Source organism: Panulirus ornatus, chromosome 44 (assembly GCF_036320965.1).
Source record: "Panulirus ornatus isolate Po-2019 chromosome 44, ASM3632096v1, whole genome shotgun sequence".
NCBI classification, from domain to species: Eukaryota; Metazoa; Arthropoda; class Malacostraca; order Decapoda; family Palinuridae; genus Panulirus; species Panulirus ornatus.
In genome coordinates this window covers 16,549,392-16,568,035 of record NC_092267.1, presented here as the reverse complement: position 1 = coordinate 16,568,035, position 18,644 = coordinate 16,549,392, and the positions used below count along the sequence as shown (strand labels likewise).

General features: G+C 41.5%; 1 protein-coding gene across 3 annotated transcripts in view; it reads left to right on the top strand.

The window, feature by feature from the left end:
* Nucleotides 1–18,644, top strand: part of Syx6 (Syntaxin 6) — a 226,848-nt gene that overhangs the window by 179,752 nt on the left and 28,452 nt on the right. The window lies entirely within an intron of this gene.

Here is an 18,644-nt window from a genome sequence, read left to right as displayed (position 1 = left end):
ATACTTATTGAGCTGAAAATAGGAAACATTTTTAAATGTTAAGGATGAAAAGAAAGCTAAAATGTTAGGAGGAACAGCAGAAGGTGGATATGGAACTGGTTGTAAAGTTGACATGCATCCCTCATACCTTAGCCCTTTTGAAGGTACTGTTGCTCAGCTATATCACTTTGTTGTGTTGATGCAGTCCAGGCACCTGCACATTACTTGATGCAATCCAGGCACCTGCACATTACCACTGTGTATTGTTTGCTTAGTTTTGAATTGCTAAGCATAAGGCATTGCATGGGGAAAAGTGGCTGACATTGTTAAGCTCTTATACAAATGGTTTAAGTCTTGATCTTCAGTGTAGTCTTTGTTAAACTTTTGGGATTATAAGTAAAGAAGAGTTTGGTGAATACTTTGAATAACTAAATATGTCATGTTTTATCTGTTTATGTCTCTGAATCCCATTCCCTCCTGAAACTGTCATCAAGTGGGTGTTCACAGCAAAAAGAGTCTCCACTTAGCCCTGTCCTTACATGCATGCTTCTCATACACCATTTCATGCACCATTTCTCTCCCCTCAGTACTCTTCCTCTCAATTTCCCCATGTTGCAGGTGGTCTTTCTTTCACACCAACCCTTTTAATTGAACTCTCGTACACTTTCCTTGTAAACTCCCCATCTTGCATTCTTTTCACATGCCTAAGCCACCTAACTTACGTTTCACGCACTCTGCCACTCCACAATTCATCCCTTTGTATTCCCAGCCATACCACATCTCTCATACACTCCATTTCTTTCTTCATTCCATCTAGTCATACCTTATGTTCCTCTCAGATAGTTCCTTTTTCATGGCCTGGATTCTTGACCTCTGTGACTGAAATCAGGTTAAAGATGGCGATAGAGTTCCCACCTGACAACACCCTGAACTTCCCATCACCCACTAGACTTATTAATAGGTACGTCTGTGCCTACCTATCTGCTTGCACCAGGAAGTTACAGGATAAATTCTTACAAGAATGCCTCATGAACAAAATAATACCATGCACCTTAATTGCAAATGCCTTCCATTAGAAGAAACAAGCTCCATTTGGGAGAAAAGAGCATGAAATTCTTCTACAGCACATAGACAATGCAAATCTGACTCCGACCAGGATTTCTACCACCTCAGAAATGCCAAAAGAGAACTCTTTGCTTTTGCTGACCCAGTCTTTGCTGCCAAATGTATGAGTGAAGCAAGAAGATGAGCAAAAAACAAGATCATCAGAAAGAAAAACCATCTGGAGTGGAAAACTGACAAGATCTTTTATAACAGTTTATGGGCGAAAGCATCAGACTCAGATAAGAACATCATCAGTCTTTCGTCCTATTCCTTAACCCTGGACAAAAAACTTGCTCTGGGCTTTGGAATATCTTTTTCTTTCAAATCCACTGATACTTTTAGAGTGAAACATCTAGTATCTATTATGAAATCCACTAATAATGCCAATCAGGAATTTGATTTCATATCTAGTTCAATTTTAAATGCCTTGGCCAGTGATAACATTTCCAAGTGTAATGATATGCCACATAGATTCTAGAGCCACTGAAAATCTCAAGAAAAATAAAAATTTTCATATCACAAAATCACATAAGACTAGTCAGATCATGATTTTGAATACAGTGGACTATAGATGTAAACTTAAGGATCTTTTAAATGATAGTGAAACATAAGAAAGATTAACATCCAATCCCCTTAGTAATAAAGTGAGGACCTTCAACTCTAGACTAACCAATTGTTAAATAAGGACCAAGACATTCTGAAGTCAGTAAGGATTGTTAATCCCTCTCTTCCTTATATATATGGTCATATTAAATTAAAACTCACAAAGATGGATATCCTATCAGACCAATTAACTCCTCTTTTAATTCTTCTGGTTATAAATTAGCCAAATGGTTTGCTAAACACCTTAGCAATGTTCAGTGAAAACTCTCTCCATTGCATGTTATCAATAGCTTAGATTTTGTAAACAAGGCAAGGAACATTAATTAGCCTGAACATAAACTCATTAGTTTTGATGGGAACTCCCTTTTCACTTAAGTCCCCATTAAAGTCACCTTCTCATACCTAAGGAGGGAATTACCTGATCTCAGTTTTGCCTTTACCCCCTGCCCATAAAACCTTTCATTGACTTATAGAGCTTTGTTTCCAATAATGTTTTCCAAGGTTATGAAGGTAATTTTTATAGACAGATATTTGGTGTTGCTATAGGAAATCCCCTTAGTCCTATCTTCAGTAACTTAATCATGGAATACTTTGAGACTGAAATTCTAACTTCAATCGATAATTATCTAAAAATCTGGTTTAGATATGTTAATGATGTGTGGTCCTTATGGCCATCTTCCCGAGATTGTGATGTTTTCTTTCATGAATTGAATGATATTCATCCCACCATCAAATTCAAGATTGAATGGGAAAAGAAGGCAAATTGCCATTTCTTGGGTTGATAACTAGGGAATCTGATCATTTGTCCTTCGAGATCTACAGAAAACCTACCAACTGTGAGAGCTATAATATTTATTCTTCAGTACATGATTCTTCTGAAAAATTTCTTTAGTTCTGTCTATGTTTTTGAGAGCATTATGGATATGTGATCCCATAAGTCTGGTAGATGAATATATTTGTATAAGACATATCTTTAGGCAGTTATGGTATCCTAAGTGATTTGTGAATTAGGCTTATTGGAAAGAAAGGTAGACATTTTATGCATCTAATCACAAAAATGTGAAAAATGATGATAGGTCTAAATGTTTAGTGTTGCCCTATTCTAACTTTACTAATATAAGAAAGGTACTAAAAACATTGCTTTTAATGTTGCTTTCCAGTACAACATTATCAGTAAGACCTTAATTAAAAGTAGGCCAAATTATCTGAAAATTAGGAGTTGTTTACACTGTCATATGTAAGTCATGTAAAGACATATACATGGGTCGGACTGGTAAAACAGTAACTGAGAGATGCTATTGGCATTGCCATTCAGTACACGGGAATAACCACAAAAATGTAATTACTGAACATTGTCATGTAAACGATCACCCTGTAGACCTTAACATCCCAGTCAACCAGAGGCCAACCTCCCCCCATACAACCTTCCTTAACCACAAGGCACCCCTCACTTTCCCTTTAATGGTCAGACCAGTGTGTAATCGAGAATGGCAGAGAAGAGATGGAATTTGTGTGGTGGTGTTGGGATTGAAAAAACTTTTTGCATTGTTTGCACCTGATGAGGCAGGTTTGCACCTGATGAGGCAGATTGTCTCCATGAAACATGATATGCTGCACGTAAAGGAACTACCATTCCTTCAAACATAACCAGTTTTGCTCTCCTTCCACACATTCTTCATCACTCCCAGGGTCTTCACCCCCTCCTCCACCCTGTGACTCACTTCCTCTTCCATGGTTCTATTTGCTGCTAACTCCACTCCCAGATATCTAAAACACTTTGCCTCCTCCAATCAAACCCACATCCCAATTAACTTGTCCCTCAACCCTACTGAACCTAATTATCTTGCTCTTATTCGCACCCACTTTCAACTTTCTCCTTTCACACACTTTTCCAAACTCAGTCACCAACTTCTGCAGTTTCTCACTCATATCAGGCACTAGAGTTGTATCATTAAAGAACAGCTACTGACTCACTTCCAAGGTTCTCTCATCTCCAACAGACTGCATACTTGCCCCTCTCTCCTAAACTCTTGCATTTACCTCCCTAACCACCTCATCCATAAACAAATTAAACAACCATGGGGACATCACAAACCCCTGCGACAGACCGACCTTCACTGAAAACCACTCACTCTCCTCTCTTCCTACTCATACACATGCCTTACATCCTTCATAAAACTTTCACTACTTCTAGCAGCTTACCTTCTATACCATATATTCTTAAGACCTTCCACAAAGCATTTCTATCAACCCTATCATATACCCTTCATACAGATCCATCTGTTTTTTAAGTATTTCTCACACACATTTTTCAAGGCAAACACTTGATCCTCACATCCTCCACCATTTCTGAAACCACACTGATCTTCCCCAGTCTGATGCTATGTACATACCTTCACCCTCTCAATCAATACCTTCACATGTAATTTCAACGTATGCATATGCATACACAGACATATACATATATACACATGAACATATTCATACTTGCTGCCTTCATCCATTCTCATCGCTACCCCGCCACACATGACATGGCGCGCGCACACACACACACACACACACACACACCCATACGCATGTGAGGTAGTGCTAGGAAAAGACAACAAACGCTACATCCGTTCACCCTCAGTCTCTAGCTGTCATGTGTAATGCACCGAGACCACAGCTCCCTTTCCACATTTAGGCCCCAGAAAACTTTCCATGGTTTACCCCAGACGCTTCACATGCCCTGGTTCCATCTATTGATAGCTCGTCGACCCCGGTATACCACATCGTTCCAATTCACTCTATTCCTTGCACGCCTTTCACCCTCCTGTATGTTCAGGCCCCAATCGCTCAAAATCTTTTTCACTCCATCCTTCCACCTCCAATTTGGTCTCCCACCTCTCCTTGTTCTCTCCTCTGACACATATATCCTCTTTGTCAATCTTTCCTCACTCATTCTCTCCATATGACCAAACCATTTCAATACACCCTCTTCTGCTCTCTTAACCACACTCTTTTTATTACCACACATCTCTCTTACCCTTTCATTACTTAATCAAACCACCTCACACCACATATTGTCCTCAAACATTTCCTTTTCAACACATCCACCCCCCTCTGCACAACCCTATCTATAGATCACTTTTTAGAGCCATATAACATTGTTGGAACCACTATTCCTTCAAACATACTTATTTTTGCTCTGAGATAACATTTGCACCTTCCACACATTCTTCAAGGCTCCCAGAACCTTCGCCCCCTTCCCCACCCTGTGATTCACTTCCGCTTCCATGGTTCCATCCGCTACTAAATCCACTCTTAAGGTATCTAAAACAATTCACTTCCACCAGTTTTTCTCCATTCAAATTTACCTCCCAGTTGACTTGCCCCTCAACCCTACTCTACCTAATAACCTTGCTCTTATTCACATTTACTCTCAGCCTTTTTCTTTCTTACACTTTACCAAACTCAGTCACCAGCTTCTGCAGTTTCTCACCTGAATCAGCCACCAGCGCTGTATCATCAGCAAACAACAACTGACTCACATCCCAAGCCCTCTCATCCACAACAGATTGCATACTTGCCCCTCTCTCCAAAACTCTTGCATTCACCTCCCTAATAACCCCATCCATAAACAAATTAAAACAAACTTACCTCTTTATTTACTTGTCCCTCAACTCTACTGAACCTAATAATCTTGCTTTTATTTACATTTACTCTCAGCTTTCTTCTTTCACACACATTATTAAACTCAGTTTCTCACCCGAATCAGCTACAAGTGCTGTATCATCAGCAAGCAACAAATGACTCACTTCCCAAGCCCTCTCATCCAAAACAGAGTGCATACTTGCTTCTCTCTCCAAAACTCTTGCATTCACCTCCCTAACAACTCCATCCATAAATAAATCACAAAACCATAGAGACATCACACACCCCTGCCACAAACCGACATTCACTGGGAATCAGTCACTTTCCTCTTTTCCTACTTGTACACATACCTCACATCCCTAATAAAAACTTTTCACTGTTTCTAGCAAATTGCCTCCCACACGATATACTCGTAATACCTTCCACAGAGCATCTCTATCAACTCTATCACATGCCTTCTCCAGATCCATAAATGCTACATACAAATCCATCTGTTTTTCTAAGTATTTCTCACATACATTCTTCAAAGCAAACACCTGTTCCACACATCCTCTGCCACTTCTGAAACCACACTGCTCTTCCCCAATCTGATGCTCTGTACATGCCTTGACCCTCTTGATCAATACCCTTCCATATAATTTCCCAGGAATACTCAACAAACTTATACCTCTGTAATTTGAACACTCACCTATATCCCCTCTATTCCTCTGTAATTTGAACACTCACCTATATCCCCTTTACCTTTGTACAATGGCACTATGCATGCATTCCGCTAATCCTCAGGCACTTCACCATGAACCACACATACGTTGAATATCCTCACCAACCAGTCAACAACACTGTCACCCCCTTTATTAATAAATTCCAGTGCAATACCATCCAAACCCGCTGTGGTTTCGGTGCATTATACATGACAGCTAGAGACTGAGTGTAAAAGGAATGTGGCCTTTCTTGTCTTTTCCTAGCGCTACCTTGCGCGGGGGAGGGAGTGCCATTTTTTATGTGTGGTGGGGTGGCAACAGGAATGAATGAAGGCAGCAAGTATGAATATGTACATGTGTATATATGTATATGTCTATTTATGTATTCGTTGAAATGTATAGGTTTGTATATGTGCGTGTTGGGTGTTTATGTACATACATGTGTATGTGGGTGGGCTGGGCCATTCTTTCATCTGTTTCCTTGCACTACCTCGCTAACGTGGGAGACAGCGACTAAGTATAATAATAATGATAAATATGATAATGATAAATATAATTATCCCTGGGGATAGGGGAGAAAGAATACTTCCCACGCATTCCTCACGTGTCGTAGAAGGTAACTAAAGGGGACGGGAGCAGGGGGCTGGAAACCCTCCCCTCCTTGTATTTTAACTTTCTAAAAGGGGAAAGAGAAGAAGGAGTCATGCGGGGAGTGCTCATCCTCCTCGAAGGCTCAGATTGGGGTGTCTAAATGCGTGTGGATGTAACCAAGATGAGAAAAAAGGAGAGATAGGTAGTATGTTTCAGAAAAGGAACCTGGATGTTTTGGCTCTGAGTGAAACGAAGCTCAAGGGTAAAGGGGAAGAGTGGTTTGGGAATGTCTTGGGAGTAAAGTCAGGGGTTAGTGAGAGGACAGGAGTAAGGGAAGGAGTAGCACTACTCCTGAAACAGGAGTGGTGGGACTATGTGATAGAGTGTAAGAAAGTGAACTCTAGATTGATATGGGTAAAACTGAAAGTGGATGGAGAGAGATGGGTGATTATTGGTGCCTATACACCTGGGCTTGAGAAGAAAGATCATGAGAGGCAAGTGTTTTGGGAGCAGCTGAGTGAGTGTGATAGTAGTTTTGATGCTCGAGACCGGGTTATAGTGATGGGTGATTTGAATGCAAAGGTGAGTAAAGTGGCAGTTGAGGGAATAATTGGTGTACATGTGGTGTTCAGTGTTGTAAATGGAAATGGTGAAGAGCTTGTAGCTTTGTGCTGGAAAAGGACTGGTGATTGGGAATACCTGGTTTAAAAAGAGAGATATACATAAGTATAAGTATGTAAGTAGGAGAAATGGCCAGAGAGCGTTATTGGATTACGTGTTAATTGATAGGCGCATGAAAGAGAGACTTTTGGATGTTAATGTGCTGAGAGGTGCAACTGGAGGGATGTCTGATCATTATCTTGGGGAGGCGAAGGTGAAGATTTGTAGAGGTTTTCAGAAAAGAAGAGAGATTGTTGGGGTGAAAAGAGTGATGAGAGTAAGTGAACTTGGGAAGGAGACTTGTGTGAGGAAGTACCAGGAGAGACTGAGTACAGAATGTAAAAAGGTGAGAACAAAGGATGTAAGAGGAGTGGGGGAGGAATGAGATGTATTTAGGGAATCAGTGATGGCTTGCGCAAAAGATGCTTGTGGCATGAGAAGCGTGGGAGGTGGGCAGATTAGAAAGGGTAGTGAGTGGTGGGATGAAGTAAGATTATTAGTGAAAGAGAAGAGAAAGGCATTTGGACAATTTTTTCAGGGAAGTAATGCAAATGACTGGGAGATGTATAAAAGAGGCAGGAGGTCAAGAGAAAGGTGCAAGAGGTGAGAAAGAGGGCAAATGAGAGTTGGGGTGAGAGAGTATCATCAAATTTTGGGGAAAATAAAAAGATGTTTTGGAAGGAGGTAAATAAAGTGCGTAAGACAAGGGAACAAATTGGAACTTCAGTGAAGGGGGCAAGTGGAGAGGTGATAACAAGTAGTGGTGATGTAAGGAGATGGAGTGAGTATTTTGAAGGTTTGTTGAATGTGTTTGATAATAGAGTGGCAGATATAGGGTGTTTTGGTCGAGGTGGTGTGCAAAGTGAGAGGGTTAGGGAAAATGATTTGGTAAACAGAGAAGAGGTAGTAAAAGCTTTGCGGAAGATGAAAGCCGGCAAGGCAGGGGGTTTGGATGGTATTGCAGTGGACTTTAAAAAAGGGGTGACTGTATTGTTGACTGGTTGGTAAGGTTATTTAATGTATGTATGACTCATGGTGAGGTGCCTGAGGATTGGCAGAATGCATGCATAGTGCCAATGTACAAAGGCAAAGGGGATAAAAGTGAGTGCTCAAACTACAGAGGTATAAGTTTGTTGAGTATTGCTGGGAAATTATATGGGAGGGTGTTGATTGAGAGGGTGAAGGCATGTACAGAGCATCAGATTGGGGAAGAGCAGTGTGGTTTCAGAAGTGGTAGAGAATGTGTGAATCAGGTGTTTGCTTTGAAGAATGTATGAGAAATACTTAGAAAAGCAAATGGATTTGTATGTAGTATTTATGGATCTAGAGAAGGCATATGATAGAGTTGATAGAGATGCTCTGTGGAAGGTATTAAGAATATAAGGTGTGGGAGGCAAGTTGTTAGAAGCAGTGAAAAGTTTCTATCGAGGATGTAAGGTATATGTACATGTAGGAAGAGAGGAAAGTAATTGGTTCTCAGTGAATGTAGGTTTGTGGCAGGGGTGTGTGATGTCTCCATGGTTGTTTAATTTGTTTATGGATGGGGTTGTAAGGGAGGTGAATGCAAGAGTTTTGGAAAGAGGAGCAAGTATGCAGTCTGTTGTGGATGAGAGAGCTTGGGAAGTGAGTCAGTTGTTGTTCGCTGATGATACAGCGCTGGTGGCTGATCCGGGTGAGAAACTGCAGAAGCTGGTGACTGAGTTTGGTAAAGTGTGTGAAAGAAGAAAGGTGAGAGTAAATGTGAATAAGAGCAAGGTTATTAGGTACAGTAGGGTTGAGGGACATGTCAGTTGGGAGGTAAGTTTGAATGGAGAAAAACTGGAGGAAGTGAAGTGTTTTAGATAACTGGGAGTGGATTTGGCAGCGGATGGAACCATGGAAGCGGAAGTGAATCATAGGGTGGGGGAGGGGGCGAAAGTTCTGGGAGCATTCAAGAATGTGTGGAAGTCGTGGATATTATCTCAGAAAGCAAAAATGGGTATGTTTGAAGGAATAGTGGTTCCAACAATGTTATATGGTTGTGAGGCATGGGCTGTGGATAGAGTTGTACGGAGGAGGGTGGATGTGCTGGAAATGAGATGTTTGAGGACAATATGTAGTGTGAGATGGTTTGATTGAGTAAGTAATAATAGGATAAGAGAGATTTGTGGCAATAAAAAGAGTGTGGTAGAGAGAGCAGAAGAGGGTGTGTTGAAATGGTTTGGTCACATGGAGAGAATGAGTGAGGAAAGATTGACCAAGAGGATATATGTGTCAGAGGTGGAGGGAATGAGATGAAGTGGGAGACCAAACTTGAGGTGGAAAGTTGGAGTGAAAAAGATTTTGAGTGATCAAGGCCTGAACATGCAGGAGGGTGAAAGGCGTGCAAGGAATAGAGTGAATTGGAATGATGTGGTATACCGGGGTCGACGTGCTGTCAGTGGATTGAACCAGGACATGTGAAGCGTCTGGGGTAAACCATGGAAAGTTGTGTGGGGCCTGGATGTGGAAAGGGAGCTGTGGTTTCGGTGCATTATTACATGACAGCTAGAGACTGAATGTGAACAAAAGTGGCCTTTGTTGTCTTTTCCCTAGCGCTACCTTGCACACATTTGGGGGGAGGGGGTGGTTATATTCATGTATGGCGGGGTGGCGATGGGAATGAATAAAGGCAGACAGTATGAATTATGTGCATGTGTATATATGTATATGTCTGTGTGTGTATACATATGTATGTGTTGAGATGTATAGATATTGCATGTGTGGATGTGTATGTATATACATGTGTATGTGGGTGGGTTAGGCTATTCTTTCATCTGTTTCCTTGCGCTACCTCACTAATGCGGGAGACAGCGACACAGCAAAATAAAAAATATAAATAAATAATTGCTGTTTCCCATGTCAGCAAGGTAGTGCCAGGAAACAGACGAAGAATGGCCCATCCACTCATATACACATTTATATACATAAACTCCAATACATGCACATATACATACATATACATATCAAAATATGCATATACATACACATACTCAGACATATACATATATACTCATGTACATATTCATACTTGCTTGCCTTCAACCATTCTTGCCACTATCCTGCCGCACAGGAAATAACATTTCTGCCACCCCACTTCAGCAAGGTAGTGCCAGGAAAACAGACAGAAAAGGCCACATTTGTTCACCCTCAGTCTCCAATTGTCATGTGTACTCCACCAAAACCATAGCTCCCCATCCACATCCAGGCCCCACAGACCTTTCCATAGTTTAACCAAGATGCTTCACATGCCCTGGTTCAGTCCATTGACAGCACTTTGACCCCGGTCTACCACATTGTTCCAATTCACTCTATTCCTTGCACGCCTCTCACCTTCCCATATGTTCAGGCTCCAATTTGCTCAAAAATCTTTTTCACTCCATATTTTTATATTGACAAAATAATGCTGCATAGGTTGTTATAATTTTTTGATCCGCTGTCTGGTTCCATAGTTGTTCAGTGAAATGTTGCTCACGTTTATGGAAGTAGTTTCTTTGTTGTCTGGATGCTGCTCTAGGCATCTGCATGTTGCCACTGTATGTTGTTTTGAACATGAGTTGGTTGTGCGTGTTGCACTCACTTGTTATTTCTGTATATAATATTGCCCAGCAAGCACATAGGTTCCAGTAAGGAGTGTATTGGTATGAAATAAAAGAAAATTTTTTGAAAATTCAGCAGAAAGTGTAAATTCTACTGAAGGTAAAGGATGCATAAGTGCACAACCTATGGAACCATTTTGGTGTTAGTTCTTCAACCATTAATGATATAGAAGCCACCTAATAAGTTGTTAAAGTTCTCTGCTGAGTGACATGAATAAGGGCATTGCCAAGCATGAGACAATGCATGGTGCAAAATTGATAACCATTTTATGAGTAATGTCAGCAGCACTTCCATGTAGGTTCCATTCATAGTTACAGATGAATAAACCCTGTGAGTATCTCATACTTGCTTGCACAGATTCAAGCCACTCATGGCATTACTTACCTGAAACGAGAGGTGAGAAATTCTCTGCCTGTCAAAATTAGCTCTTTGACTTGCATAACAACTTATCTGCTCATCCTGTCTCATCTTGGACATGTGCCAACCACAGCACTTCAGCTTCTCTGTCATCACATATTGCTACAAAATTCTACATTGTACATTTTGGGATCAAGGAGTTTTGGGGAAGGTGTAATGTTGAAAACTTAGATTATATTTTATTTATTTATTTTATTATACTTTGTTGCTGTCTCCCGCGTTAGCAAGGTAGCACAATTAAACAGACGAAAGAATGGCCTAACCCACCCACATGCACATGTATATACATACACGTCCACACACGCACACATACATACCTATACATCTCAATGTATACATATATATATATATATATATATATACACTCAGACATATACACATGTACATAATTCATACTGTCTGCCCTTATTCATTCCCGTCGCCACCCTGCCACACATGAAATGACCGTGTGGGAGGTAGCCCGAGGAAAAAACAAAGGCCACATTCGTTCACACTCAGTCTCTAGCTGTCATGTATAATGCACCAAAACCACAACTCCCTTTCCACATCCAGGCCCCCCCAAAACTTTCCATGGTTTACCCCAGACGCTTCACATGCCCTAGTTCAATCCATTGACAGCACGTCAACCCTGGTATACCACATCGTTCCAATTCACTCTATTCCTTGCACGCCTTTCACCCTCCTGCATGTCCAGGCCCCGATGGCTCAAAATCTTTTTCACTCCATCTTTCCACCTCCAGTTTGGTCTCCCACTTTTTATTCCCTCCACCTCTAACACATATATCCTCTTTGACAATCTTTCCTCACTCATTTTCTCCATGTGACCAAACCATTTCAAAACACCCTCTTCTGCTCTCTCAACCACACTCTTTTTATTACTACACATCTCTCTTACCCATTCATTACTTACTCGATCAAACCACCTTACACCACATTTTGTTCTCAAACATCTCATTTCCAGCACATCCACCCTCCTCCGCACAACTCTATCTATAGCCCTCGCAACCATATAACATTGTTGGATCCACTATTCCTTCAAACATACCCATTTTTGCTTTCCAAGATAAGGTTCTCAACTTCCACACATTTTTCAATGCTTCAAGAACTTTCACCCCCTCCTCCACCCTATGATTCACTTCCGCTTCCATGGTTCCATCCGCTGCCAAATCCACTCCCAGATATCTAAAACACTTCACTTTCTCCAGTTTTTCTCCATTCAAACTTACCTCCCAATTGACTTGTCCCTCAACCCTACTGTACCTAATAACCTTGCTCTTATTCACATTTACTCTCAGCTCTCTTCTTTCACACTCTTTACCAAACTCAGTCACCAGCTTCTGCAGTTTCTCACCCGAATCAGCCACCAGCGCTGTATCTTCAGCAAACAACAACTGACTCACTTCCCAAGCTCTCTCATCCACAACAGACTACAAACTTGCCCCTCTTTCCAAAACTCTTGCATTCACCTCCCTAACAACCCCATCCATAAACAAATTAAACAACCATGGAGACATCACGCACCCCTGCTGCATACCAACATTCACTGAGAACCAATGACTTTCCTCGATAGAAACTTTTCACTGCTTCTAACAACTTGCCTCCCACACCATATACTCTTAATACCTTCCACAGAGCATCTATATCAACTCTATCATATGCCTTCTCCAGATCCATAAATGCTACATACAAATCCATTTGCTTTTCTAAGTATTTCTCACATACATTCTTCAAAGCAAACACCTGATCCACACATCCTCTACCACTTCTGAAACCACACTGCTCTTCCCCAATCTGATGCTCTGTACATGCCTTCACCCTCTCAATCAATACCCTCCCATATAATTTCCCAGGAATACTCAACAAACTTATACCTTTGTAATTTGAGCACTCACTTTTATCCCCTTTGCCTTTGTACAATGACACTAAGCAAGCATTCTGCCAATCCTCAGGCACCTCACCATGAGTCAGACACACATTAAATAACCTTACCAACCAGTCACCAATACAGTCACCCCCTTTTTTAATAAATTCCACTGCAATACCATCCAAGCCCGCTGCCTTGCCAGCTTTCATCTTCTGCAAAGCTTTTACTGCCTCTTCTCTGTTTACCAAATCATTCTCCCTAACCCTCTCACTTTGCACATAACCTCTACCAAAACACCCTATATGTGCCACTCTATCATCAAACACATTCAACAAACCTTCAAAATACTCACTCCATCTCCTCACATCACCACTACTTGTTATCACCTCCCCATTAGCCCCCCTTCATGATGTTCCCATTTGTTCCCTTGTCTTACACACTTTATTTACCTCCTTCCAAGCATCTTTTTATTCCTAAAATTCAATGATACTCTCACCCCAACTCTCATTTGCCCTCTTTTTCACCTCTTGCACCTTTCTCTTGACCTCCTGCTTCTTTCTTTTATACATCTCCCAGTCATTTGCATTATTTCCCTGCAAAAATCTCCAAATGCCTCTCTCTTCTCTTTCTCTAATAATCTTCTTCATCCCACCACTCACTACCCTTTCTAATCTGCTCACCTCCCACGCTTCTCATGCCACAAGCATCTTTTGCGCAAGCCATCACTGATTCCCTAAATACATCCCATTCCTCCCCCACTCCCCTAACGTCATTTGTTCTCACCTTTTTCCATTCTGTACTCAGTCTCTCCTGGTACTTCCTCACACAGGTCTCCTTCCCAAGCTCACTTACTCTCAACACTCTCTTCACCCCAACATTCTCTCTTTTCTCAAAACCTTTACAAATCTTCACCTTCGCCTCCACAAGATAATGATCAAACATCCCTCCAGTTGCACCTCTCAGCACATTACCATCCAAAAGTCTCTCTTTCATGTGCCTATCAGTTAACACATAATCCAATAACACTCTCTGACCATCTCTCCTACTTACATACATATACTTATGTATATCTCTCTTTTTAAACAAAGTATTCCCAATCACCAGTCCTTTTTCAGCATATAAATCTACAGGCTCTTCACCATTTCCATTTACAACACTGAACACCCCATGTACACCAATTATTCCCTCAACTGCCACATTACTCACCTTTGCATTCAAATCCCCCATCACCATAACCCGGTCTCATGCATCAAAAGTACTAACACACTCATCTGCTCCCAAAACACTTGCCTCTTATGGTCTTTCTTCTCATGCCAGGTGGATATGCACCAATAATCACCCATCTCTCTCCATGCATTTTCAGTTTTACCCAGATATTGGTCAAATAAAACTCAGCCTCTGCAAACACTGCACTAGAGTTGCCCTCTGCCAGTGGCCTGTTAAGGTTAAGGCACTAATGGCTAAGAAGTGGCACTCGAGTTCACTAGTTACGAAATTTTTGCCATGGCCACCTCCTTGAGGGAGTTTCAGGTGGAAAAAGGCATCAGAAATATAGATAGATAAAACTCAGCTATTTTTCATATTTGATTCCCTGTCAAGTAATATTAATGTCCATGAATCTGACAAAGTCACGAGTATGCTAATTTCTTGATCAGAAGTTTGCCAAATCAGCATGTAATTAGAGCAAAGAGACGTTGTGAAATGGGATAAGGGAACGAGGATGTAAGGCATGTGTACGTGTAGGAAGAGAGGAAAGTGCTTGGTTCTCTGTAAATGTTGATTTGTGGCAGGGGTGTGGGGTGTCTCCATAGTTGTTTAATTTGTTTATGGATGGGGTTGTTAGGGAGGTGAATGCAAGAGTTTTGGAAAGAGGGGCAAGTATCCAGTCTATTGTGGATGAGAGAGCTTGGGAAGTGAGTCATTTGTTTTTCACTGATGATACAGCGCTGGTGGCTGATTCGTGTGAGAAACTGCAGAAGCTGGTGACTGAGTTTGGTAAAGTGTGGGAAAGAAGAAAGGTGAGAGTAATTGTGAATAAAAGCAAGGTTATTAGGTACAGTAGGGTTGAGGGACAAGTCAGTTGGGAGGTAAGTTTGAATGGAGAAACACTGGAGGAAGTGAAGTGTTTTAGATATCTCGGAAAGGATTTGGCAGCGGATGGAATCATGGAAGCAGAAGTGAATCATAGGGTGGGGGAGGGGACAAAAGTTCTGGGAGCGTTGAAGAATGTGTGGAAGTCGAGAACATTATCTTGGAAAGCAAAAATGGGTATGTTTGAAGGAATAGTGGTTCCAAGAATGTTGTATGGTTGTGAGGCGTGGGCTATATATAGTTAGAGTTGTGCAGAGGAGGGTGGATTTGCTGGAAATGAAATGTTTGAGGACAGTATGTAGTGAGAGTTGCTTTGATCGAGTAAGTAATGAAAGGGTAAGAGAGATGTGTGGTGGTAAAAAGAGTGTGGTTGAGAAAGCAGAAGAGGGTGTTTTGAAATGGTTTGGTTACATGGAGAGAATGAGTGAGGAAAGATTGACAAAGAGGATATATGTGTCAGAGGTGGAGGGAACTAGGAGAAGTGGGGGACCAAATTGGAGGTGGAAAGATGGAGTGAAAAAGATTTTGAGTGATTGGGGCCAGAACATGCAGGAGGGTGAAAGGCGTGCAAGGAATAGAGTGAATTGGAACGATGTGGTATACCGGGGTCGATGTGCTGTCAATGGATTGAACCAGGGCATGTGAAGCGTCTGGGGTAAACCATGGAAAGTTCTGTGGAGCCTGGATGTGGAAAGGGAACTGTGGTTTCGGTGCATTATACATGACAGCTAGAGACTGTGTGAACGAATATGGCCTTTGTTGTCTTTTCCTAGCGCTACCTCGCGCACATGTGGGGGGAGGGGGGTTGTTATTTCATGTGTTGCGGAGTGGCGACAGGAATGAATAAGGGCAGACTATGAATTATGTACATGTGTATATATGTATATGTCTGTGTGTGTGTATTTATATGTATACGTTGAGATGTATAGGTATTTATATATGCGTGTGTGGACGTGTATGTATATACATGTGTATGTGGGTGGGTTTGGCCATTCTTTCGTCTGTTTCCTTGCACTACCTCGCTAACGTGGGAGATAGCGACAAAGTATAATAAATAAATAAATAAATAAATATATCCCTCGGGAAAGGGGAAAAAAGAATACTTCCCACGCATTCCTCACATATCTTAAAAGGCAACTAAAGGCAATGGGAGTGGGGGGCAAGAAACCCTCCCCTCCTTGAATTTTAACTTTCAAAAACGGGAAACAGAAAAAGGAGTCATGCAGGGAGTGCTCATCCTCCTCGAAGGCTCAGATTGGGGTGTCTAAATGTGTGTGGATGTAACCAAGATGAGAAAAAAGGAGAGATAGGTAGTATGTTTGAGAAAGGAACCTGGATGTTTTGGCTCTGAGTGAAACGAAGCTCAAGGGTAAAGGGGAAGAGTGGTTTAGGAATGTCTTGGGAGTAAAGTCAGGGGTTAGTGAGAGGACAGGAGTAAGGGAAGGAGTAGCACTACTCCTGAAACAGGAGTGGTGGGACTATGTGATAGAGTGTAAGAAAGTGACACTTAGATTGATATGGGTAAAACTGAAAGTGGATGGAGAGAGATGGGTGATTATTGGTGCCTATGCACCTGGGCTTGAGAAGAAAGATCATGAGAGGCAAGTGTTTTGGGAGCAGCTGAGTGAGTGTGATAGTAGTTTTGATGCTCGAGACCGGGTTATAGTGATGGGTGATTTGAATGCAAAGGTGAGTAAAGTGGCAGTTGAGGGAATAATTGGTGTACATGTGGTGTTCAGTGTTGTAAATGGAAATGGTGAAGAGCTTGTAGCTTTGTGCTGGAAAAAGGACTGGTGATTGGGAATACCTGGTTTAAAAAGAGAGATATACATAAGTATAAGTATGTAAGTAGGAGAAATGGCCAGAGAGCGTTATTGGATTACGTGTTAATTGATAGGCGCATGAAAGAGAGACTTTTGGATGTTAATGTGCTGAGAGGTGCAACTGGAGGGATGTCTGATCATTATCTTGGGGAGGCGAAGGTGAAGATTTGTAGAGGTTTTCAGAAAAGAAGAGAGATTGTTGGGGTGAAAAGAGTGATGAGAGTAAGTGAACTTGGGAAGGAGACTTGTGTGAGGAAGTACCAGGAGAGACTGAGTACAGAATGTAAAAAGGTGAGAACAAAGGATGTAAGAGGAGTGGGGGAGGAATGAGATGTATTTAGGGAATCAGTGATGGCTTGCGCAAAAGATGCTTGTGGCATGAGAAGCGTGGGAGGTGGGCAGATTAGAAAGGGTAGTGAGTGGTGGGATGAAGTAAGATTATTAGTGAAAGAGAAGAGAAAGGCATTTGGACAATTTTTTCAGGGAAGTAATGCAAATGACTGGGAGATGTATAAAAGAGGCAGGAGGTCAAGAGAAAGGTGCAAGAGGTGAGAAAGAGGGCAAATGAGAGTTGGGGTGAGAGAGTATCATCAAATTTTGGGGAAAATAAAAAGATGTTTTGGAAGGAGGTAAATAAAGTGCGTAAGACAAGGGAACAAATTGGAACTTCAGTGAAGGGGGCAAGTGGAGAGGTGATAACAAGTAGTGGTGATGTAAGGAGATGGAGTGAGTATTTTGAAGGTTTGTTGAATGTGTTTGATAATAGAGTGGCAGATATAGGGTGTTTTGGTCGAGGTGGTGTGCAAAGTGAGAGGGTTAGGGAAAATGATTTGGTAAACAGAGAAGAGGTAGTAAAAGCTTTGCGGAAGATGAAAGCCGGCAAGGCAGGGGGTTTGGATGGTATTGCAGTGGACTTTAAAAAAGGGGTGACTGTATTGTTGACTGGTTGGTAAGGTTATTTAATGTATGTATGACTCATGGTGAGGTGCCTGAGGATTGGCAGAATGCATGCATAGTGCCAATGTACAAAGGCAAAGGGGATAAAAGTGAGTGCTCAAACTACAGAGGTATAAGTTTGTTGAGTATTGCTGGGAAATTATATGGGAGGGTGTTGATTGAGAGGGTGAAGGCATGTACAGAGCATCAGATTGGGGAAGAGCAGTGTGGTTTCAGAAGTGGTAGAGAATGTGTGAATCAGGTGTTTGCTTTGAAGAATGTATGAGAAATACTTAGAAAAGCAAATGGATTTGTATGTAGTATTTATGGATCTAGAGAAGGCATATGATAGAGTTGATAGAGATGCTCTGTGGAAGGTATTAAGAATATAAGGTGTGGGAGGCAAGTTGTTAGAAGCAGTGAAAAGTTTCTATCGAGGATGTAAGGTATATGTACATGTAGGAAGAAAGGAAAGTAATTGGTTCTCAGTGAATGTAGGTTTGTGGCAGGGGTGTGTGATGTCTCCATGGTTGTTTATTTTGTTTATGGATGGGGTTGTAAGGGAGGTGAATGCAAGAGTTTTGGAAAGAGGAGCAAGTATGCAGTCTGTTGTGGATGAGAGAG